We start from the raw sequence: 25,232 nt of genomic DNA, 5'->3' as shown, positions 1-25,232 counted from the left end.
AGTGCTCAGCTATGTAGGCTATCCTGATGGAATGGAACCCCGCTACTTCTGGGCGAATGAGCAGTTGGGAGAAGGTCTCTTAGTTACTGTGGAGGCCGTTGTCCGCCACCGAGGTGACGATTCTGAGTGGACAGGCTGGTGTTATGAGTCGACTGGTAGGACTGCTGAAGAAGCAGCTGGCAGGGCAGCTTTTGGGATCCTGAGGGATATCATGGATCGTTTTCCTCAGGAGCTGGCAGCCGCTTTGGTTGGAGTCTTTCCAAGAGGTAACCCCTCCACTGACTCATGGCAGCAGGCAAGAGGAAGACCCTTGGAAATTGGTGCCGCAGAAAGGCAGAACAGCGATAACCCTGCAATGAGCGCCATGTTTGCAATGATGAGAGTGTTAGATGGAGTTGAAGGTAGCCTCAGACGTGTGTCTGGTGCTCTTGGTCATGCCCGCGAGGACCGACGTCAGCTTCAGAGGGAGCACGACGCCGAGATTGAAAGGCTCACCGAGGAGATGACTAGGTTAACTCATCAGCGGAATGCAGCCTGGTCCAGGGAAGATGTCCTGAGAGCCCGACAGTTCGAGCTGGGACAGCAGCTGGCCAATGCGGAAGAATACAACGATAATCTGCATGAAGAGGTTCACCTACTGCACAATCAGCTCCACCCTTATGTACCACCTGGAGCCGCAGAAATGGATCTAGAAGGGTACGAGGAAGAAGAAGAAGTGGCACCTGAAGCAGAAATAGAACCTGGGGAAGAAGATGATTCTACATCTGACCTCGATAGTGATCATGATGAGGATTAGATCACTTAGCGTGTAGTGGGAAGACTAATGTATCACCTTTATTTATGTAATGGACCTGTAGTCCAAGTTGGCATTAGTAACCAGACTATCATGTAATGTTAATCGCACGTTGGGTAAACGTCAATGCAATTCCAGTTCTTTGTCGGTAATCACGCTTTAAATTGCATGCGTTATGAGCACGATAAGTGGTCAAATTGGTGATGTCATGTTGCGAGAATGAATTATTATGCCTCTGTTTTTATTGTGCTTTTGAGAATTTTCTCCAGTAATTTCAGTTTGGCATGAATACCTAATTCATCTGCAATCTCTTGGCATCGACCAATAATCGCTTATTGTTGCAACTTCGCAGATGACGCGCACCCGTGCTGGAGCTAGTAGCGGTCAGGATGGCAACCAGGATGATTTGCCACCCCCACCGCCACCGTCTGCTCAGGAGTTCTTTACCCAGTTCTTGGGTAGCCAGAGGACAATGGAAGAAACATTGCGCCTCATCGCGCAAAACACTGCTCGTGGCCACCCACATCAACCAGGGGCCGAGCCAAATCAGCACAGTTCATTCAAGGAGTTTCTGGACACGAAGCCTCCGATCTTTAAGGTGGCTGAGGAACCACTGCAGGCCGATGAGTGGCTGAATACCATCGAGCAGAAATTTCGTCTGCTAAGGGTCACCGAGCACCTCAAAGCTGAATATGCTTCTCATCAGCTGCAAGGACCAGCAGGAATCTGGTGGACGCACTTTCTGTCGTCTCTGCCCGCTAATGCGAGAGTGACCTGGGATCAATTCAAGCTGGCTTTTAGGGGACACCATATTCCCCCGGGCCTGATGCGCATGAAAGTAGCAGAATTTATGAGGCTCACTCAGGGAACCAAGTCACTCATAGAATATATGCACGCATTCAACAACTTGTCAAGATATGCTCCCGGTTTCGTGGATACAGAAGAGAAAAAGATTGAGAGTTTCAAGCGAGGGTTGGGTACCAAACTAATGAAGACTATGGCAAATTCTCGATGTGCCACGTACAATGAGTTTATTAGTGATGCCTTGACCCAAGAAAACCACAACAACATGCATGCAGTTGCTAAAGGTCGCAAGAGGGCCTATGAGGCCGGTGCATCCGGATCCTTCCAGTCAAAAGCGCCTATCACAGCTAGGCCACAATTCTGTCCACCTGCACCTAAGTTCAGGCCCCCACCACCGAAAGCTCAGAATAACAGGCCACAGAAACCATTTCGTAAGGCGTTCACTATTGCCTTACCAAAAGGGAATGGTAATCAGGACAGCTCCACTGGATTCAGAAGTAATCAACCTTGTTTCAACTGCAACCAACTGGGTCACTGGTCCAAGGAGTGTCCCCACCCCAAGAGGAATGGCAACCCAAACCAGAACAATCAGAGGCAGGTGAATGCCAGGGCACGTCAGGGACAAGTGCACTATACCGCTGTGGAGGAAGTGCCCGCCGGAGAAGTTGTCACGGCCGATATGTTTCTCGTCAACAAACACCCCGCTGTTGTTTTATTTGATTCAGGAGCTTCTCATTCATTTATGAGTCAAGCATTTGCATCTAGACATGATCAAGAAATAATTGAAGTAAGTAAAGGGGGTTTTAACATAAGTTCAGCAGGGGGAACTGTTACTACCAAAAAGATAGTCAAAAATGTACTCATCTTGATACAAGGGCGGGAGTACACCACAGATTTGATAATATTGCCGGGGTTGTCGATAAGTGTAATCTTAGGCATGAATTGGATGAAGTATCATGGTGCTCTTATTGACACTAGCACCCATACTATCATGTTGAGAGAACCCACGGGAGGGAATGCTTTTCTAGTTCCACTCTCCCGTGATTTCGAACCCCAACATTTAGCCTGTGCTATCCAAGCCACCACCATATGTGATATTCCCGTGGTTTGTGAGTTTCCAGATGTATTTCTAGAGGAATTACCAGGTCTACCACCGGATAGGGACGTGGAGTTTAAGATTGAATTAGTACCAGGTACCGCACCCCTATCCCGAAGGCCCTATAGAATGCCACCCAATGAGTTAGCAGAACTCAAGGTTCAATTGCAAGATCTATTGGACAAAGGTCTTATCCAGCCTAGCTCATCTCCGTGGGGATGTCCAGCATTGTTTGTGAAAAAGAAGGATAAGTCACTAAGGATGTGCGTAGATTACAGACCACTAAATGCTGTGACCATCAAGAACAAATATCCGTTACCCCGCATCGACATCTTGTTCGATCAGCTAGCGAAGGCAAAAGTATTCTCCAAAATTGACTTAAGATCAGGTTACCATCAGATAAAGATCAGACCGGAGGATATACCGAAGACTGCTTTCTCTACTAGGTACGGCTTATACGAGTACTTGGTTATGTCTTTCGGACTAACAAATGCTCCAGCCTATTTCATGTACCTAATGAACTCGGTATTCATGCCCGAACTTGATAAGTTCGTGGTCGTGTTTATTGATGACATATTGATTTACTCAGAAAATGAGTCAGACCATGAAGAGCATCTGAGGATTGTCCTATCCAGACTAAGGGAACATAAGCTATATACCAAGTTTAGCAAATGTGAATTTTGGATGAGCAAAGTACCTTTCTTAGGTCACATTTTATCCAGAGATGGAATCTCAGTAGACCCATCAAAGGTGCAAGAGGTCATGGATTGGAAAGCCCCAACTTCGGTGCATGAAGTTCGGAGTTTCCTAGGGTTAGCAGGATACTATCGTTGGTTTATTCCAGACTTCTCAAAGATAGCTAAGCCTATGACCAGATTACTTCAGAAGGATGAGAAATACAAGTGGACACCAGAATGTGAAACAGCTTTTCACACCCTCAGAACTTTGTTGACTACCGCACCAGTGCTAGCACAACCAGACATTGAAAAGCCTTTTGATGTATTTTGTGATGCATCAGGAATAGGTTTGGGATGTGTACTTATGCAAGAAGGGAGAGTAATTGCATATGCCTCTCGGCAACTGAGAAAACATGAAGCCAACTACCCTACACATGATTTGGAACTTGCAGCCGTTGTCCATGCACTAAAGATATGGAGACATTACTTGTTGGGCAATGTATGTCATATCTATACTGACCACAAAAGCCTCAAGTATATCTTTACCCAGCCAGAACTGAACATGAGACAACGTAGATGGTTGGAATTGATTAAGGACTATAATTTGGAAGTGCATTACCATCCGGGTAAAGCAAACGTAGTAGCTGATGCACTTAGTCGGAAGTCCCATTGCAACACTATGGAAGCACTATTGGAAGATGGATTCAACTTGCTACATCCTGCCGTACTCCACAATATCACAATTAGTTGTTCGCTTGAGAGCCGAATCATAGAGCTACAGCAGACAGATGTAGGAATAAGTCACATCAAGAGAAAAATGCAAGAGCAAGAGACAAAACACTTTAGATTGGACGAAAGAGGTGTATTATGGTTTGAGGACCGGCTAGTGGTGCCGAAAGACCGTGAGCTAAGGAATCAGATTTTAGAAGAAGCTCACTCGTCCAAATTGTCTATCCACCCGGGTAGTAGTAAAATGTATCAAGATCTAAGAAACCGTTTTTGGTGGACTAAGATGAAGAAAGAGATCGCAGCCTATGTTGCTAGATGTGATAACTGCAGCAGAGTGAAAGCCGTCCATATGAAAACCGCTGGATTACTTCAGCCATTGCCTATTCCAGGATGGAAATGGGAGGAGATCAGTATGGACTTTATCACAGGCCTTCCAACAACGCCCCAAGGTCACGATTCAATCTGGGTCATTGTTGATCGTCTCACAAAGTCAGCCCATTTTGTACCAGTTCACACAACATATCACGCGGGTAAATACTCTGAGTTATATGTTTCCCAGATCGTGAAATTGCATGGAGTACCCAGGACCATAATCTCAGATAGAGGACCACAGTTCATAGCTCGTTTCTGGGAACACTTACACCAAGCTTTGGGAACCAAGCTAATAAGAAGTTCAGCTTATCATCCGCAAACGTCAGGACAGACAGAGCGAGTGAACCAAATCCTAGAAGATTTACTTAGGGCTTGTGTTATATCTTCAAAAGGTTCATGGGAGAAATGGCTACCTTTGGCTGAATTCTCCTATAACAACAGTTATCAAGCGAGTATCAAAATGGCTCCATTTGAAGCCTTGTATGGCAGAAAGTGCAGAACTCCATTGAATTGGATTGAGCCCGGTGAAAGGAGATATTTTGGTATTGATTTTGTCAATGAAGCCGAAGAACAAGTACGTATCATCCAACAACACATGAAGGCAGCTCAATCAAGACAGAAGAGTTATGCCGATAGAAGAAGAAGACCACTAACTTTTGGAGTAGGTGACTATGTGTACTTGAGAGTATCACCCATGAAAGGTGTGAAGAGATTTGGGATGAAAAAGAAGCTTTCACCAAGATATGTAGGGCCATACAAAATTTTGGAATGGAAGGGAAATGTTGTGTACAAGCTACAACTACCACCAGAGATGAGTGCAATCTTTGATGTGTTCCATGTGTCTCAGCTAAAGAAATGTCTTCGAGTACCGGAGGAAGCTATTGCGCCCACCAACGTGCAGCTCCAATCGGACCTAACCTATGAAGAAAAGCCAATTCGAGTATTAGAAGTGATGGAGAGAGTAACAAGGAGTAAGATCATTAAGTTCTATAAGGTGGTGTGGAACAATCATAGTGAACAAGATGCTACATGGGAAAGAGAAGATTATCTGCAAGAAGTTTACCCCGCCTTTTTCCAAGAATGGTAGGTCTTGCAAATCTCGGGACGAGATTTTTATAAGGGGGAGGGGCTGTAACACCTCGGGTGTTAGCCTTGCATAACTTGGCTTGCATAACATGAGCATGAGCATCAAGCATTCATAAATCATCAAATACAATTGAAACAGTTGATCGAAACATATGAAACATTACTTGTTATCTCATGTTTCTTAGAACATATGCATATGATCATGTACAAATGAATGCAAGTGGGTAGTGCTAGTCACTAAAACACCTTAGCTACACTTAGGTTAACTAAAGGAACCTTGTTCATGAAGGCCACATTTCTTGATCAAGCATTTAAGTGTTATTTCATGTGTTGACCTGAATAGCTATATGAGTGACTACTGCATGAAATGCTTAATTGACCTTGCAAATTGTTTTAACATGCTTAGAGTATCATCATGAACAACTTTGGTATTTAGGGCTAGGGCTAATTTGGTCATTTAGTCAGGGTTTGAGTAGGTATCATGTTTTCAAAGTGACATGTTTGACTAAAGTTGAACTAGGTGTTAGAGACCTTGCATGGAGGAGTTCACTAAAGCAAAGTTGTAGTGTTTGACATAAGGAACAACTTTGATTTTTGGGTCTTTGACTGATTCTGCTCCTAACATGTGTGAATTTGAGTTTCAAAAATCAGTGAAATCATAATTTCTACACTTAGCAAATTTTTGCTAAGTCGTGAACACTGTCAGCCTGACAAGCCGACTTTGAGCATGATTTTACTCGGTATAGGTTGCGAATTAGAGTATGCTGCCTTAACAAGAGTTGGAGATAGTACATGGTTCTACAACTTCTATTCAGTACGTTTGCACGAAGGAGCCACCATTTAGCCGGTAAATCAACGAGAAAACGCGCTGTCAGGCTCGGCCATCGCGTGACTGACGAACTGAATCGCGAATGAACATGGCTGACCGGTTTCAGGCTTTGTGCGCCGCGTGTCCCCGGTGGCGGCCGCGCGTCGCCAGCGCCCTGACCGCGCAGGCCACGCCGTGCCTGGGCGCGGCCTTAACCCCGCCAGCGTCCGCCCGAGTCGCCCCGCGCTTCATTTCCCATTTTCTGCTCCGTCTTCCTCGCCGCAGCGACAGCCGAGCTCGGCCCACACCTCCGCCGTCGCCATAGCCGTCACCAGCTCGTCCTCACTGCTCCTTCGCCACCGCAATAGCACCACCGTCTCCCCAGCACCCCGTAGCTTCTTCCCGTGCCCGCCATTCGCGCTTGGTAAGCCTCCGCCGCGCGCACATGCTCGCCGGAGCTCCGCCACCACCCTCCGTCGCCGTGGCCAGGCCTAACCAGACCACCCCAGGCCACGAGAGCGCGCGCACTAGCTTCCTTGTAGTCTGTAGATGCTCGGCGTAGCGTTTGTTTGAGCCGCCGTAGCCTTCACCGGTGTCCCGCCGACGTCCCGCCTCGCCGAGCCGCCATGGCCGCCGCCGTCGTCCTTGCCGTCGACGTTAGGGTCGGCCAAGGGGTTCAATAGAAGCGCTAGGTTGGGTAGGTCACGCCGTGAAGACGTTACCGCCGGCGGACTCGCCGTCGACGAGCCGTGGCCGCGCGAGCTTGCTCGGCGCCGCCGGCTCTGTTTCGGTTTCACTGACAGGCGGGCCCTGCTGACCAGCGGGTCCCACCGGTCAGCGACAGCAGCGTTGTAGGCTAGTTCAAATATTCCAGTTTTTGATTTGTTTTGTTATTTTTGTATCTTTAGTTTGGTAGCTCCTAAAATTGTGAAATAAATTTGTAAGTGTTCCTTAGGAAGTGTAGTATTTAGGAAAAATATGTTCTTGGCTTCAACAGTAGAAATTTCTGGAGATTTAAATAGGGATTTCAAATGTGCTTTTGAATGCATTTAAATTTGTTTATTTTATATCTAGAGTTCCTGTGCTCCAAAAATTATGAAATTTTTGTGGTAGTCTATTCTTGTCATACATGAGCTTGGATAAAAATTTGAGAACCAGTGCATGTGTAGATCTATAGTTATAGATTTTTCTTTTATAAATAGTTAATCCTTGCATGAATTTTTATAAATTAATTATAAGTCCAAAATTCATGAAATTTATTGGAGGTGATACTAGTACCATATGGATGTTAAGAAAATTAAGAAATCTGTTGCTTGACACTTTTCAATAGGATTTTCCATTTATGCTATTTCAAGCCTTGCTTCCTTATCATTTTTGTATAGGATGTTCTACTTAGTAAAATGACATGAAATTTTTATAGTAGCCCTTTGATAGCATTAGTAAGACTCTGTAAAATTTTGAGAATTTATTAAGCACATTTGATATATATTTATTATTTAGCCTAGATATCTAAATAAAATAATAAAGGCAATTTAATAAATAGTTTGGGCTTCACCATTATATCATCTTAACTGTATTTGGTATGCTTACACTGTTGGTAGGTTATATGTTGTTAAATTTTGAATGATTACATAAAGTAGAGGTGCTATTACTTTATGTTGCATGTTAAATCATTTCCGGACTGATTCTAGAGTATGAGGAGTTACATGTTGAAACTGATGTAGACTGTAAAAATGGTTAATAACAAAGTTGTAGAAAATTTGATAAGCTTTCCAGAAAGTCCAAGATCACTGTTTTCGGATTTGTAGAACTCCAGTTATGAGTGAAACAAGTAGATACTGTTTATGGCATAGTCGATGCATTGTAGAAGTAGTTAAGTAGTAAGCGAGAAGAGATATGCACCTACTCAAACAACGTGATGCACTTGTTAACATATATGCATTCGTAATACTTATACCATACTCATGCATCTAGGATCGGAGGAAGAGATCACGTTGCTGGAATTCGAAGAAGCAGAGGAAGGGAACCCGCAGGAGGATCCGCAAGCCGCAGCTCCCGAAGGCGTGGAGCAGAACCCTGAAGAGCTTCCGGAGTGCCCTGACCATCGTCCTACTTCCTTTCTGCGAGGCAAGCCCCGGAGCATTATAAGTCTCCCAGTAATTTACAAATGTTTACTTACGTATTTATGATTGATGCATTAGGTTATAAGAGTTGAATGAAACCGCTTGATGCATGTACATTCCTTGTCCAGATATTAACCCTTTAACCGGTATAGGTCCAGGATCGAATATATGCTTAGCCATGCTTAGACTGGTAGAAGTCGGGTGATGTCCTGTCACCTGCGAGATATAGGTGGATACCGGAGCACGGTTGGCTATATCTGCTATCGTGGAACAGAACCATGTGGTAAAAGTAAATTGAGACCGGACGGGAGGTCGATAGGGAAGCAACAAGGCATGGAGGTCTTGGGTGTGGACTTATCCCCGTCTGTGTCGATCAAGGACCGTACCGTTGTTGGAACTTCTGACAAGATTGAACGCATGCCTCTCACTTAGCTGGCCGGATAACTCGTTCCGACCGCGAAGCCGAGTAATTCAACTCAGGCCGGGAATCGTTCTGTTGTGCGCTCCTTCCGGGGAACGATCAGACTGAGCCCAAGGGCAGGTTTGGCCTGAGCATCCTGGCATCTGGTGTTCCAGATTGTGCGGCGCAGTACGAACCCACGAAATGTGTACCGGAGTTGTACCAAAGGTGACCTAAGACTATCGTGGCTGGTAGATCTGGGTTTATGTTAGGAATAAATTCCCAGCTGGTGAAAATCGATTCGAATCGCCGTCTCTCCTGGATAGTGAGAAACTTGGCTAGCTCCAACATCGTAGTAACTGTGTTATGAAACATGATGGTTCAGATGAATATGGAATTGCAATACCTGCTATGGTTACTATTGTATGATTCTAAATAATATACCACATGTTTGGCACAGGGTAGTTGCTAATCTAGAAATGGATAGTTATAATTAACTTGGTAAAGGAATCACAAGTGTACAAAGATTAATTGCCTTTTTTGCAAAAATGTTGTCAAGTTACGTCCACTTATACAGCCTTGCATAATCCTTGGAGTCATTTTATTTCTGGTTCATGACGGGTAAGTCTAGCTGAGTACCTTCTCGTACTCAGGGTTTATTTTCCCATTGTTGCAGATGGCACTGTGTATCATGGTTATTGCAAGAGTTGCTTCTATCCCGCTGTGGATGAGGAGTAAGCCGTGGGTAGGCTTCCTTAGTAATTCCTATCTTTGCTTTTGTGGACCGTGATCTGGTTTGGCACTGTATTAAACTATGTTGGAAAATTTTATCTCAAACTTATTTGCTTCCGCTTTGTTTATCAAACTTGTTGTGTAATAACTTTTATTCGTACTCTGATGATGAAACGTATCTGTGAACTTTATGTAATATGTGGCATGTATGTTGAATCCTGTACAATCTTGGTTGTTGTAAATCGTTTATCGAGACCCGTCGCGGTACTCGATAGACTACCGGGTTTATATGGGTTCAAGTATGACCGTGCGACCGCTTGCGGATTGCCATTATACTTGTATTCTTATAAATTGGTCGGTTCTACGATAAAGAATTCATATGCCATTGCTAAAAAATGGATGGACAAGGATGAAGCCTTATGGGTAGAATCCAAACTTGGTCTAGATTCAAACAGTGAGCTTAAATCAATCTCTTTTACAAACATGACTCATCCAAGTTTGGTGGAGGCCTTAGATGATATCAACCCGAGAGCCACCAATCCATGGAAAATCTTGGACAATAAAACGTCCAATGAATGTCATAGGCATAGAATGATGGAGACAATGTTTCTGCCTATAGGCATTCATGAAGAAACACACTTGGAGCTTGAAAAGGAAGATGACATCGATGAGCATGGAAGTTATTTTATGAAAACCTCATCAAATCCATGCTCACATGAGAAATCTCCTGAATTAATTAATCTCTCCAACATTGCCACACACGAGATCTTCAACCCCTTGTGCTTCCTATTCATAAAGACTTTGAAAGGGTGATTGTAGATGCATATGTTTATCATAAATATTGCAAATCACGTTGGCATGAATCTTGAGACAGGTACATGAAGATTGGTGTTGGAGTGGAAACCACTTCACCAATTAGAAGCACAATTAGAAGGTTTCCCAAGGACGAGCTTTTGTCCTAAAGCAAGAACTTTCAGAAGATAATATGCGTTTTCACCTTCTGCTGTGATACCCTTGTGAAATAAGCAAAGAAACATAGTTGTGAAAATATTCCTTTGGGCATTTTTGTCACTAACCATTTCATGTTTGAAGTGAAAAGAATGAAGGATGATGACTCAAGGTATGAACAACCAATTATCATGCAACGTTGAATCATATCCATCCAAACTTGATTTTGCCTTGCAAAATTCAAGTGTGGGGAATGACCTTCTCTGAAAAAAATCTTATGCCATGTTGCTAATTTTGGTTGTCTCTACTTTAAAGCCATGCTTAATTTGCTAAATAACAATCATGTCCTTTCATCTCCATTTGAGTAAATCTCTATAGTGCTTTTATGTTACCTTTGTCTACCATAGTAAGTTTTGGTTTGGAAATACTCGACATACTTCCAAAGGCATTTTAAATTAAGCAAGGTGATTAGGTTAAAATGCCTTCCTTAATCAAATTAGACATGGAGTCTAGTTTGGTTATTGAACTAAAAATTGCCTTAGCAGATACTAGATATTTTGTTGGACTAACCCCTATAGAAAACTCTCAATTCAATTTGGGTAAGTCACAAGATGAATTTAAATTGGAGATGAAGCAAGGCACATGATGAACTCCAATAACATTGCACAAAGAAGACACAGTTCATTCATCATGGATGGAAGAACTATCAATATCAAAATTCATTCACTTTATCTTCTGTTACAAGTTACCTTTGCCTTGAGCTATGCTTGTATAGAACATGATAAACAAAATCTATGCTAAAGTAATCCTAAAACCATCTTTTCATTAGCATAGATGAAAAGTACAAAATTCTAGACAAACAACCCATGTTTCAAAATTGTATATTCTTTTGGGTATGTGTTGTCCACTAATCCTTTGCAGGCATAAAATAATAAGTGAGGCGGAAGGTCTAATAGGGTGTCAAAAGATTGAAGACCTAGGAGACAAGAAGTTCATGAACAGCTCAAGCTATGAGGCTAGACGAACAAGGCAAACCTCGAGCAAAAAGGAAAGGACCATCATGAGTCATCTACCCTTCATCATATGGTGCTACCATGCCCTAATGACAAAGGTAACATCCAAAGGTAAATGGCCATTATTTAAAAAAATCCCTTGATTCTGGTAAGCACATAAATAATAAACAAACATGTTTGAGTCACAACTTACTCGATCCAATCTTATTAACTCAACATGTTTAGTTCTTTGAGCTTGTTCCTAGCACCATTTTCTTGATCTCATAGCCTTAACCAAATGATCTAAAACTTTGCACATCTTATCTCTAGAAGATGATAGTCATAATCATGTAAAGATTTATAGGCAGATAATCCTTCCAAGGTTAAGAAACTCAACCCTTTTTGCCAAATGTACTTAAATACTACACTCATGCTCAATCTTTTGATCTTATCACCCATGACATAATTGAACAAAACACACAACATCAACCTCATCTTGTTCAATGTGTCCAAGGTTAGAGAAGAATAAGTAAGGTTTTGGTTCTGTTGGTGTTTTCCCACCAACAGAGCCCATGCACTTGATCTCTACCTTGTTTTATGAGCAAGACACACTTCAAGCAAAGTGTCAGGGAAGACAATCGATTCCCCAAACTTTTACAAATGAAGGTCCTGAACCTGTCAAACCAAAATCAAAACTCAAAACCAAGACAGGTTTGGCGGAAGAAGGTGACATCACCATTAAAAGCGTCATCACAAGAATCCTCATTTTCAGACATTGTAACGCCGTCGAACAACTTCGCCAGGAGAAGGCGAAAGAAATAGAGCGGGCAGACAAACTGGCCGAGGAGCTGAGAGGTGAATTCCTCCTAGTCGGAATTACTGTTAAAATAGCTTCCTTGTATGATAGAACATTGTAACGCTTGCTAGGCTACCATCACAAAGCCAAGGCGCAGTTTGATGTGCTAGTGTAGGAGGCCAAGACCCAAAGGGAGAACTTCGATGCTGTAATCGCCGCAATTAAGCCGGTGCTTGACTGCGTCCACCTAGGAAATGGCTATTTAGCCCGATGGTAGGCGGCAACATTCGGACACCATCATCTAGAGGTGCAAAGCAGCATGGGAGAACTTCAAGAGCTTCAACCACGATGCCATTATGTCCATTGCTACTCACATCCTCATAGTGGTTTGGTCCCATTACCCAACCATCGACCTTTAGTCAATAGGTGGTGGGTTCACCGAAGGACTGAGCGATGCGGAGACCCAGCAGCTAGGAAGATGAGGTGGAAGACATAGCGAAGAAGCTCATCGGTGATATAGATCTATTCGATGAGATGGACGGTGATGGTAGAACACAGTAATCTGCTCGGAGATTATCATCTGTAATTTCTAGATAGTGTTGTTAAAACACGCGAAAGCGTAAAAACACTTATGTATATGATAAATGTTATAAGATGCATGTTTATGCAGTTTGCTTGTATTTTGGCGAGAAAATCTTCATAGTTTTGACCATGGCATACTTATAGGGAGTATAAGTAGAGTTCAAGCAGTTAGTTCACCACTAACCCCTATGGCCTCAGCTAGCCCATAGTCCATAACATCGAGCGCTAGAGCCTGTTCACGTGTAGGAGGAATGGGCGTAACCAAGGAACCGCAAGCCGACCACCCATAACGTAGAGCAGCGGAGCCTATAGCACATGTGTAGGGAGAGATTAGAGACTAGGTCTTCTCCAAAGAGAGACAGAAGCAGAACATGTTCTGCTCGACGGTTATCAAAATAACTTGGAGATGTAGGCAGTATAAGCGGCGCCCGAGCAGCTAATTCTGTGCTGAGCTCTCGGCCTTGGCTGGCCCACTAGTCCATAACGTTGAGCGTGGAGCCCGTAGATGTGTAGGATGAATAGGCATGACCAAGGAACCTTAGCCGACCTCCCATAACGTAGAGCAGTGGAGCCCATGGCACATGTAGGGAGGGATCGGAGACTGGGTCTTCTTCGAAGAGAACATGAAAGAAAGTATGCTACTCGCCGGTCAGTGAAGTCTCTTTTGTAAAATTGGAGTAAAGTGTTCAGCGTTTTTGGAGAAAACATGTGGCGAAATACTGTTGGCGAGTTGGAGAAAACATATTAGGCGCTTTGGAGAAAACGCATTCGGTGATTTGGAGAAAGCGTGTTCAGTGATTTTGGTGAAAACTTATTTGGCAATTTTTGGCGATAATGTGTCGGCATTTTGGAGAAATCGTTTCGGCGATTTTGGAGAAAATAGTTCAGGCGACAATGTTGGAGTTTTGGAGAAACGCGGTCGGCACGGTTATGGTGATTTCAGTATTGGAGTTTGCTATGAAGCAGCATAATGCTTGGCGACCATAAATGGGTGTTAAACCACAATGGAGACAAAATGGAGACAAGTTATGGAGACCAAAACTTTATTCAACATAAAAGTGGAGAGTACATATCTAGAGCATTTCAAGGATAGAAATGTATAAGGTGCTCGATGTGCCATGGGTTAGGAACATTGATTCCTTCTAAGTCACATAGACGATAAGACCCTGGTTGGGTGACCTCTTTGACTGACGTAAGGCCCTTCCCAAGGGGAGGAGAGCTTGTGCCTCCCTTCAGTTTTTTGTTTTCTGTGGAGAACGAGATCGCCGATAGTAAATGAATGACCTTTGACATTTTGATTGTAGTACCTCCATAAGCCTTCTAGATATTTGGCTATGCAGACATAGGTGATTAGGCGTTCTTCCTTGGCCCTAGTCGACATCCTCTATCTGAACAGTTGTGGCCTGCTCTTCATCATAGTTTTCCACCCTAGGTGCTTGGAAGGCAATGTCCGCTGGTAGTATGGCTTCTGAGCCATAGACCAAGAAGTATGGAGTCACACCGATGCTATGACTAGCTTGAGTATGCAGTCCCTAGACTATAGCTGGTAGCTCCTTGAGCCATCTGCCTGGGTGCTTTTCTTCTTTCTGATATAGTCGCTTTTTGAGGGCATCAAGGATCATGCTGTTCGATCGTTCGACCTGACTGTTGGCTCTAGGATGGGCAACAGAGACATATTTGATAGAGATGCAACGGTCTTTGTAGAAGTCCCAGAAGTGATGGCCAATAAATGTAGTTCTAAGGTTGGTGATGATGTTGTTCAGGAGACCGAATCTATGGATGATGTCTTCGAAGAGCTCGACTGCTTTCTTTGCAGTAGCTGAGACAAGCGGTTTATACTCAATCCACTTGGAGAACTTGTTAATGGCGACATACACGTGCCGAAAACCATCTAGTGCTGGCTTGAAAGGCCCAATCATATCCAGTCCCTAGCATGAGAAGGGCTAGGATGCTGGGATGGTTTGCAGCTCTTGTGCTAGCACGTGTATTTGCTTAGTGAAAAATTGGCATCCTTCACAACATTGGACGAGGTCCTCTGCATCAGAGATGGCTGTGGGCCAATAGAAACTAGCTCAGAAAGCCTTGCCGACCAATGTTCTCGAGGCCGCATGGTTGCCACAGGAACCAGAGTGAATTTTGAGAAGTAGCTTCACTCCCTCCTCTTGGGTGATGCATTTCTGCAGTATCCCTTCGTTGGCACTTTTCCTCATCAAGCTGCCATCCACCAGCACGTAATGCTTGCTTCGACGAATTAGGCATTCAGTTTTAGTCTTGCCGGCAGGTACCTTGGTGCTGGTGAGGTACTTGAAGAATTGCCCCCTCCAATCAGCGACCGGCGAGGGTACTATAAGTACCAGCTGCTCGGCGAGGGGGGGGGACTTCCTGAACCTCATTATCTTCTTTGACGGATGGCGCTGGGAGATCTTGAATGAAGACCCCTAGAGGGATTGCGGCGAGAGAAGAGCCCAACTTGGATAAATGATCGGCGAGCACCATTGGGATGCACCATTGATGTTAAGAGCGCCATCAAAGTACATCACCTAGTGCTCGGGGCAAGTGGCGGCGATGGGCTCTTGGATCTTGGTCCACTCAGCAATGAAATCGGCGAGCGCCTTAGACTTGATCATAGGCCTGCTTCTGAATTTGATGGAATAAGTGTCAAGCTCAATAGCCCACTTGATGATATGGCCATTGGCCTCTTTGTTGTGGAGGATGTCCCCAGAGGGAACTTGGTGACCACGACGATCTTGTAATACTTGAAGTAATGCTGGAGCTTACGTGATGTAATTAGAATGGCATATAATAGCTTTTGGACCTGAGGATAATGAGTTTTGGGCTCATTAAGGACCTCACTGATGAAGTATACCGAACGTTGCACCTTATAGGTGTGCCCGGCCTCCTCGTGTTCAACCATGATGGCTGTGCTGACAACACGAGAGGTAGCAGCGATGTAGATCAGAAGAGTTTCATCTGGCCTTGGCGCTGTCATGATCGGAGGCTTTGTTAGGAACAACTTGAGCTGGTCGAAAGCTATATCTGCCTCCTCTGACCAGGAAAAGCGCTCGAAGGCCTTTAGGAGTTTGAAGAATGGAAGCCCTTTTTCACCAAGGCGCGATATGAAGTGGCTTAAAGCAACCATGCAGCCTATAAGTTTCTATATATCCTTGATGCATGTTGGTCGTTTCATGTTTGTGATGGCGGAGACCTTGTTAGGGTTGGGTTTGATGCCACAAGTGCTGACAATGTAGCCTAGTAGTATACCAGATGGAACTCCAAAGATGCACTTTGAAGGGTTCAACTTTGATCGGTACTTTTTTAGGTCGGCGATAAGCTCATCGGAGGTCTTGGATTTGATGACCATGTCAGTCGATGTAAGCTTCAACAGTTGCGGCTGATCTATTGATCGAGGCACATCTGGATATCCCTTTGATATGTCACCCCTGGTGTTCTTTAGTCCAAAGGACATAGTGGTGTAGCAGTATTCCCCGAAGGGCAGTGATGAAAGATGTCTTGATTTGGTCTTCTTCCTTGAGGGAGATCTGATGATAGCCAGAGTAACAGTCAAGGAAGGAGAGCAGTTTCACAGCCGGCGGTGGAGTCTACAACCTCGTCTATCCGAGGCAAACCGAAGGGGTCCTTAGGGCAATGTTTGTTGAGATCAGTGTAATCAACGCACATTCTCCATTCTTTATTCTTTTTTTGAATGAGAATAGGGTTTGCTAGCCACTCAGGATGATACACCCCTTTTATAAATCCAGGCAACTAAGAGTCGTTTTATTTCTACCCTAATAGCCTCCTTGTTTGGCGTGAATCAGTAGAGTTTCTGCTTGATCGGTTTGGTGGTCGATGAGACATTTAAGGAGTGCTTGATCTTCTCCCATGGTACCCCTAGCAGGTCTGCAGGGTTCCAAGCAAACACGTTAGCGTTGGCATGTAGGAAGGAGACAAGCGTGTTTTCCTATTTGGGGTCAAAGTGAGCCCCAATCTTCATGGTCTTGGAGGGGTCGTCAAGGCTGAGGCTGACCTCCTTGACTTCTTTGGACTTGGTAGAGGCATGAGGAGGCTCTACCTCTGGGATCTCCATGTCATTAGTGGACACCATCTTAGTGTCAGTGACCACGCTCACCATCTGGATGGAGAGGTCGGTGGCTTCAACGAGGGCAGGACTCTCTATCTCGTAGGCATAGGCAATGGAGAGGTTGGCCCATAGAGCTAGAACTCCTATAGGTAATGGGATCTTCAGCACCAGATATGTGTAGTGCTGGTACAGCCATGAACTTGGGCAGAGCTAGCCGACCAAGTATGGCAGTGGTAGGCAGGTGTTGAAGTCAGGTGACATAGAAGTTGATGTGTTTAATGCGGTAGTTGCTTGCCATGCCGAAATGTACTGGTAGGGTAATCTCTCCAAGCGGTTTAGAGGCCCTGCCAGGTACCACACCCCAGAAGGAAGTCAGAGGGTGTGGGATCTAACAAACCGAGGCCCAGCTCCTTTAGGGCTCTGGCGAAGAGGAGGTTTAGAGCGCTCCCACCATCGATGAGCACTTTTTTTGAAGAGCACCTTCTGGATAGTCACATCAAGGACTGAGGGGGAAACACCCTATGTAGGGAATATACGCCCACTGGTCGGCCCTATTGAAGGTGATGGGGACCTCAGACCATGGGTGATAGCTAGGGTTGGCAGGTGGCGTCTTCCGTAGTGACTGGGGAGCACCCGCCATGCGGTGAGCTTTCAGTTCTCTTCTGCTTTTAGTGGAGGTGAGGCCCCCGAAGATGGTGGCAACCACCTTGTTGTGGTCCTAGAAGGCATTGTTGTTGCCCCTAGGTGGTTGATGATCTCCAGCTCCATCATTGGCATTGTCATCCATCTTCTTGTCCTAGAACTCCTTAGCCAGGCCGAGGCAGTTCTTCATCTTGTGCTTGGTGTTCTTGTGAAGAGGGCATGGGCCATCAAGGATTTTTTGGTACTGCTCTTCGTAGTTACACTTAGCGTAAGGTTGATTGACTATGGCGACGAGGTGGTATGGCCGGTGGCGGTGATTTTGGCCAGGCCTAGGTCCTTCTGTTCGATCACAGCCGCTGTCGCGATGGTAGTTGTGGTCGTTGTGGCATCGGTCGTTGGGGTGGTCAGTCATAGCGGCGAGATGGGTGATGAGTGCTCTCATCCTCATTGAATCGCACCTCGGCTTCCTCGGTGTTGGCGTACTAGTTGGCAGTAGTGATCATCTTGCCGATGTTAGTGGGCGGCTTGCGGTTGAATTTTGAGCGAAGCTCATGATGGTGGAGTCCTCAGATGAAGGCGGTGATGACCTTAGCTTTTGTGATGTTGGGAATACAGTTCCTCATCTTGGAAAACACCGAATGTAGCTATGGAGGAGCTCAGACGGCTTCTGGTTAATTCGGTTGAGATCATGCTTGGTGCCCGGCCATGTACACGTAGCCATATAGTTGTCGGTGAAGACTTTCTTTAGCTCTTCCTAGGATCTGATGGAGTCCGAGGCAAGGCTGGTTAACCTAGTAAATGGTGGGTGGCATAAGCATGACTGGGGAGATAATTTGCCATGACACTTGGTGTCTCCTCCTAGCAGCATAGACAGTAGTGGCATAAGCCTACAGCCACTGTGTCGGATTCATCCTTCCTTCGTAGGGCTCGGCCCCAGTGATTTTAAAACCATGGGGCCACCAAAGAGTTCGGAGCACCCTTGTGAAAGCTAGGGGCCCCTCAGGGTTGTCGACACCATCGACTGGAGCGTTGCCGTCAGTGATCGGCTTGAGGGCTGAGTCTGGGTTGCCATACTCCTACTCATACTCCTAGCGGTGATGTACTTTGTCTTCATGGCGACCAAAGCGACATTGCTCGATATGCCGTCGTGCATCTCGAAGGTTGCTAAGGTGCACTCGATCATCCTATTCAACCTCCTGGTCATGTTGGCGATGGTGTTCAGTGCGGTGATCCCTGGCTCCCCCTAGAGAGGTAGCGACTAGTCGATGAAGCGGCTTTAACTGGGGCGGTGATTAGATCTTAGCGCAGCTGATCGGTGAATTGTGCTCATAGATCATGAAGGTCTCTGATCCTCGTGAATCTCATTAACCTGATAGTGTGCCGCTTTAAGCATGGTGGCGACCTTAGCGAGCTCGAGCATCTGTGGGAGATGAGCGAGCTCGTTGGCGGCCACTGCCAGATTGGGTCTTGGCATTTTGAAAATGTTGTGGCCGTCAACATGGAGAAATTCCTCATCGAGGTCATGGTGGAGCAGGAGCGGCCTTCCCTATGAATCAAGCCAATTATAATGGGCAAGCCTCAGCCCTCGCGATGGCTACCTCATTTTCTCGATGCTAGGCGCGATTGATGTTTCGGTTCTCATGAGCGACATGCTCCTCCTCGGTTTTGCCATTCCGAGGGATGATGTCGATGCTGACGTTGAAGATTGCGCCACCCTAGAAGGGTGGGAGAGAAAGTAGCTATGTGGTGGCGGTGGCGAGGGTCTCCATAGAGCCCTGAGACTCGGAGCCCAGATTTTCCTCCAGGATGGTCTAGAGGGACGCTCTAGGGGCACCGACCTATATGTAGCATGTTGATGGCTAGGCGGAGGCTGGACAGCGAGCTAGTCGGCGAGTGGATGGGCATCTCCCACCTGGTCGGCTGAATTTGCCCCTTAGAGCATCTTGGTAAGTGGCGGCGATGTTGGTGAGCCCGAGGGGTAGAACTGCAACTCCTAGAGTTTTTCATGTAGCCTACGATAGATCTGGATCGGAGGGTGGTCGGCGCTTGTACCATGGTGTCCAGAGCTGATTTCGGCGATGGAGAGGCAATCGACAAGCTTCAGACCGATCCAATCGATGGATTTGATCAGATCATCGTTGTTGATCTGCCTCCTTTGGTAGCGAGCAAGCGGGCGGCGAGTTGTTGATGAAGGAGACCTCAGAAGTAGATCTGAGATTGGATCTACAGTCATAGCTATGGGGATGAGTGGAGCAGGATCGATCTACACCGGCTCAAGGAGCTCTCTGACTCTGTCAGCATTGATGATCCACGAGATCGATCTGACCGTGAAGATCTAGCCGGGCTGCGGGAGGGACGAAGAGCCTACGGAAAAAGCCATCTTGTTTGATAAGGAAACAACATGCAAAACCCTACCTGGCGCACCAACTATCGATAGAATATCATCGGTAGTCCTCCGAGGGATATCCCATGAAGGTAGATTGATCGGCAGAGGAGCGTGAGATCAAGAACAAGAAGGCAACAGAGACACATGAGTTAGATAGGTTTAGGCCATTAGTATGATGTAATATCCTACTCCTGTGGTCTATTGGTTTGTATTAGCTATCGTATGATATTGCCTCCATTTGGAGGGGGGTCCCTATCCACCTTATATAGTCTAGGGAGCAGGGTTACAAGTCGGTAAGATCTAAGAGATAACTAGAAAGTAATAACTGATTACAGGAATCTTGGGATCATACATATCCTAACAAATCTCATAGTATCTTTAGGATATCTTCCAGATGTCTTACGGGAGCCACCGAGCAGAGTCGTGCCCCACAAGGTGTCATCTTGTGGGATGGGCCACCCCTGGGGTGTAGCCCATGTGGTCTATCGTGGGTATCTAGGGTCGTACCCCCACAAAGACCTTGATACTTGCTTCTCATGCCACTCCAAATTGGAGCATTGTTCTGGTCTTGGCTTGAAAGCGAATCGCTCTTCCTTTCCATTAATATGGAATTTGATCTGTCCGGCTCTGACATCAATGTGTGCATTTGTAGTGCTCAGGAAGGGTCTCCCAAGAATGAGTGTTGTCTTCATGTCCTCCTACATGTCAAGTACCACAAAATCTACAGGAACAAATAAATTTCATATTTTTACTAGAATATTCTCAGCGTTTCCTATAGGGTAGCGAACTGATTGGTCAGCTAGTTGTATGCACATCGATGTTGGTGTGAGTGTTGAATGGTTAAGCATATCGAAGACCTTCTTGGGCATGACACTGACACTAGCTCCAAGATTGCATAATGTATTCTCAAAGTTCTGGCTCCCAATCGAACAATCGATAGTGGGACATCTTGGCCCCTTCTTCTTGATTGGTGAAGTGTTTAGGATGGCGCACTTACTCCTCCATTAACTTGATTACCTCAGTGGGAGGACAGTGGTCTTTTGTTGTTGAGTATGTCTTGGAGATACTTCGCATAGGTGGGTACCTGTATGGCATCTAGCAATGGAATATTGATAAGTAGCTTTTGAATTACCTCTACAAACTTACCAAACTGCTCATCCATTTTGGCTTTTCTATTTCTACGTGGAAACGGTAGGAGGGTCATGTCATGAAAATCTTGTTGTAACTCTTGCTCTTGTGGCCCAACTTCTTCATCGTCCTTCTTCTCCTCTTCCTGTAGTTCCACTGGTGTCTTACCTATCCATGTCAGATATGGCTGATCATGAGTAGATTTGCCACCTCTTGTGGTTATGGCATTGACCTTCTCAAGGTTAGTGGCAAAAGGCAGAGCAACGGCCAACTAGGCTAATTGAGATTCTATCTTTTTATTATAGCTAAGTTGGTCTTGTATGGCAGAAGAAAAATTATCCATTTTAGTATTTATATTTTCTAGGACCTTGTCATTAAAAGCAAGCTTCTTAGAAATATTCTCATTAATCCTAGCTTGTTCTAAGATTAATTCTCTTAAGGATGGTTGCTTAGGATTGAAAGAATTATAATAATTGCCTGGGTACTTACCTTGGTAAGTTGACCATTGTTGTTGTTGTCCCCATCCTTGTCTCTATTGTTGTGAACCTGAACTGTTGCCAATGATGTTTACATCCTCTTGATATTCAGGGAATTCAACCCCAAATATTCCCCACATATATTTTGACCATTGAATGCAACTTGAATGGCCTAACGATCTCTCTTGTAATTGCCTCACTATTTGAGCCAATTCAACAGTACGTCCATCTTGGTTGACAGTGCACACACCTCTTTGGGTACTTCTTCACTCTTATTACATGATTGAATATTGCATGATGACCAGCCTTGATTAGAGGCTATCTTTTCCATAAGAGTTTTAGCTTTTCCAAGAGTAAGTGACATAAATGATCCTTCGGTAGTGGCATCGAGTTCTTTATGGTCTTTCTGAGTTAATCCATGGTAAAAATTTTGCATGAGCAACCAATCTTCCATTCCATGATGAGGGCAATCTAAAACATATTCTTGAAAACGCTCCCATGCTTCTAGAATGGTCTCTCCTTTCTATTGTTGGAAGTTTGAAATCTTTCCTCTTAAGGCATTGGTCTTGCCTATAGGGAAAAACTTTTCTAGGAAGGCCTTTGAACACTTTGCCCATGTATTGATGTGATCATTTTTTGTGTAGAACCATTGCATCGCTCTTCCCACAAGTGAGAATGGGAACAAATGAAGTAGTATGATGTCTTGAGCAACGTCCTTGATGACGACCGTGCTACTTATCTCTAGGAAATTCTAAAGATGAGCACTAGCATCTTCATGTGCCTTTCCGCTGAATGGGGTAGCTTACACCATGTTGATGAGGCTTGGTTTGAGCTCAAACTCAAGATTATTGGTTTTGTGTGTTGGTCTAGTGTGAATGTTCTCGGTGCTCGGAGTAGAGAACTCACGTAGAGTTTTGTCAGCCATAGCTTCAGAAACTGGTGTTGAGCTTCCTCTTTATTCGGTTGATTTTGATTGATAGAAATTGTTGAATCATAACCAATCCAGCAATACCCTGTATAAGATATGAACAAAGATAAACAAGGGTAAGGCTGCTAAAGCAAAGGTTATGATTTCATCAATAAGTATTTATTTGATCAATTCTCTTAGCCAGGTTCCCCTCCCCGGCAACGGCACCAAAAATGTTTGTTGACATTTCTTACCATCACTCTTAACTAAGTCATCATCCCTTGCATGATGTCAGAAATGCATTGTTGGTAATTATGAGAACACTTGTAAACTATATATAAGGTATCCGCAAACGCATAGATAATATACCATTGTAGCATTTCACCCGGGGGTATACCGAGTATCATTATTTATATTTTATCCACGGGGAGGAGCTATGGGGTTGTAATGGCATAGAGATATTGACAAATATGTATACTTAAGATAAAACCACTCTCATGCTATGGCAGGGGTAACTCAAGTGACAAATAAATGATAAGTGTAAGATAATAATGGTATTCTAGAGATAGAAATAGATACTCATAAAATGAAGTAAGGCTAAACAGGAGATTTGCTAAGAGCAAAAGATTCCTAAGTCATTACTTATCTACTAAGTCTTTTGTACACCCAAGTATATACACTCTCATCTATAGTATAACTAACTTTAGATCTATGCATAAGGAACATTACTAAGGAAGATTAAGAACAGAGCTTGTCTTTCTTTGTAATCATGTTCTATGTGCTCTACCAATGGGGAGTGGACTACAAAGGACTTAATGGGAGTGTCACATCCATGATCTACCACATGACCCAGAGTGTAGAATGCATCCACAAGCAAACAATATCTAAGCACCATGCTTACATAATGTCAACCACTTAACTCACTCGAGTACTAAGCTAAGAACTTTGCGAACATATGCAAATATTCATCATCACTCATAACTATATCAAGCATATTACTAGAGCAAACTAGGAACATAATAAATAGCAACATAATATTGAAGTAGCACAAAGTCATAAATAAAGAGATACAATGGCTATACCAGTCTCTAGACGGCAAATTCGGAATCCTGAGCGATAGCCCAAACTCTACTTGAACCTTGCTAGCTAGTCTATACTAGAAACTTAGAGAATTGGAGCTCTATTCTCTTCTCTCTAGAAACCCTAATTTCTTGTCTACTCTTGACATATGGTAGCCTACCCTAGAGGGGGGCAGGTGCTGGTTATATAGGCTGGAGCATCCAACATGAGCCCTTAGATCAAATTGACTTAAAGGACGGTGTAGATGCATCCTAGGAGGCGATGGGAAACCGACATATGAAGGAGGCTGATAGGTGGGTCCCCTAGGGGCTGGGTAGCCTCCAATTGGGGCCGACCGGCCCCAACTGGTAGTGGCTTGGCCCCCACTTTGGTGTGGAGTCCTCTTGAGTCTTTTGGAATCTTCTAGAGTTGATTTCACTGCGGATAAGCATGATTTTATTTGATGATTTGATCCTCGACGGTTTTATGAAATAACCCTGCTAAAAACATAGATTCACCAAAACTTGTGGAAATTGTTAGTTTAAACCCCTAAGTCTATATTGGTGATTCTTTTTATGCATTTATACAAGTAAAGTTGACTATTTATGTTGGATGATAACTTCCGTCAACAATAAAATAGTCCCTGCTCTCCAGCAATTATTTCCAAGTTTCAAAAGAGAGATGAGCTTTCAAGGAGCAAAGTAGAATTAGGTTAGCCACCATATATATAACACCCCGAGTGTTAGTCACAAGTTAAGAAGTGGATTTGGACTTAAGCAAACTATGTCAAGCAATGATCATGATCTCTAGTTCATAATCTAGAAGTAATGATGAAGGTATTGGGGTCAAACCTATGAAAATGAGCCCCAACTTGGACTCGGACAATACACTTTGCTTACATATGGACCCTGATTATGGTTAGGCATGAGTAATGTTAAACATGCTTGTTTCATATACATTACATCAACATGCATCCATCTTGACTAGTGAAAAAGTTTCATGAAGTTTGGAATCAAGAAGTCACATGAAAAGATAAGTTATAACCTTGATTGAATTGCTTTATTAAGTAAATGGGAATATGAGATGTCAACCAAACCTTGCAACCTTGCCCAAAGAACTCTAATTGAGCTCTACAACAAAAGTTATGAAGGGTTCATGTTGCACAGATATCAAGAAAATGTCTCAATTGGCCTAAAACCCTGGTTTAAGAGTTAATCAAGTTACTACTTTGACCAACGTAAAGCTTTGACTTATGTACCAATTCTGAGGTTTAACCTTAAATAAAAGTTGTATTTTAGTTTGTGTACTACAAACTTTGTTTAAAGGTCAAGAGCTAGTTTGTTCCCTAATCTAGTCAAATATGGCTCTCAAGAATCAACTCAGTGTTGTTTTCAGCCCAAAAGATATTCTAAGTCAAAGTTCAGTGGCAACAATGATTGGCATCTCGTGTTCTTAGATTTTTGTTAAGCAAATCAAGTTGAGACAAATATAAAAGTTGGAGTTAATTCATCGGAGAAGGGCTCAGAGAAAGTTGGAGTCCGTTTGACCAAGTTTTGGTGTAGAATTTGAGATCAAAGTCGGGCAAGCTTAATCAGGTTTAAGCCATTGACACTGTCAA

The 25,232-nt window shown here is 44.2% G+C and overlaps 1 non-coding gene across 1 annotated transcript; it reads left to right on the top strand.

The window, feature by feature from the left end:
• Positions 1–22,101: 22,101 nt before the first annotated feature.
• Positions 22,102–22,208, top strand: LOC136462127 (small nucleolar RNA R71). The gene has a single exon (XR_010760646.1). It is a non-coding gene; the product is annotated as a small nucleolar RNA R71 (small nucleolar RNA).
• The last annotated feature ends 3,024 nt before the right edge of the window (positions 22,209–25,232 follow it).

Source organism: Miscanthus floridulus, chromosome 6 (assembly GCF_019320115.1).
Source record: "Miscanthus floridulus cultivar M001 chromosome 6, ASM1932011v1, whole genome shotgun sequence".
NCBI lineage: Eukaryota > Viridiplantae > Streptophyta > Magnoliopsida > Poales > Poaceae > Miscanthus > Miscanthus floridulus.
Note: the sequence above shows the minus strand (reverse complement) of the source record. Positions and strands in the feature narration are given on the sequence as shown.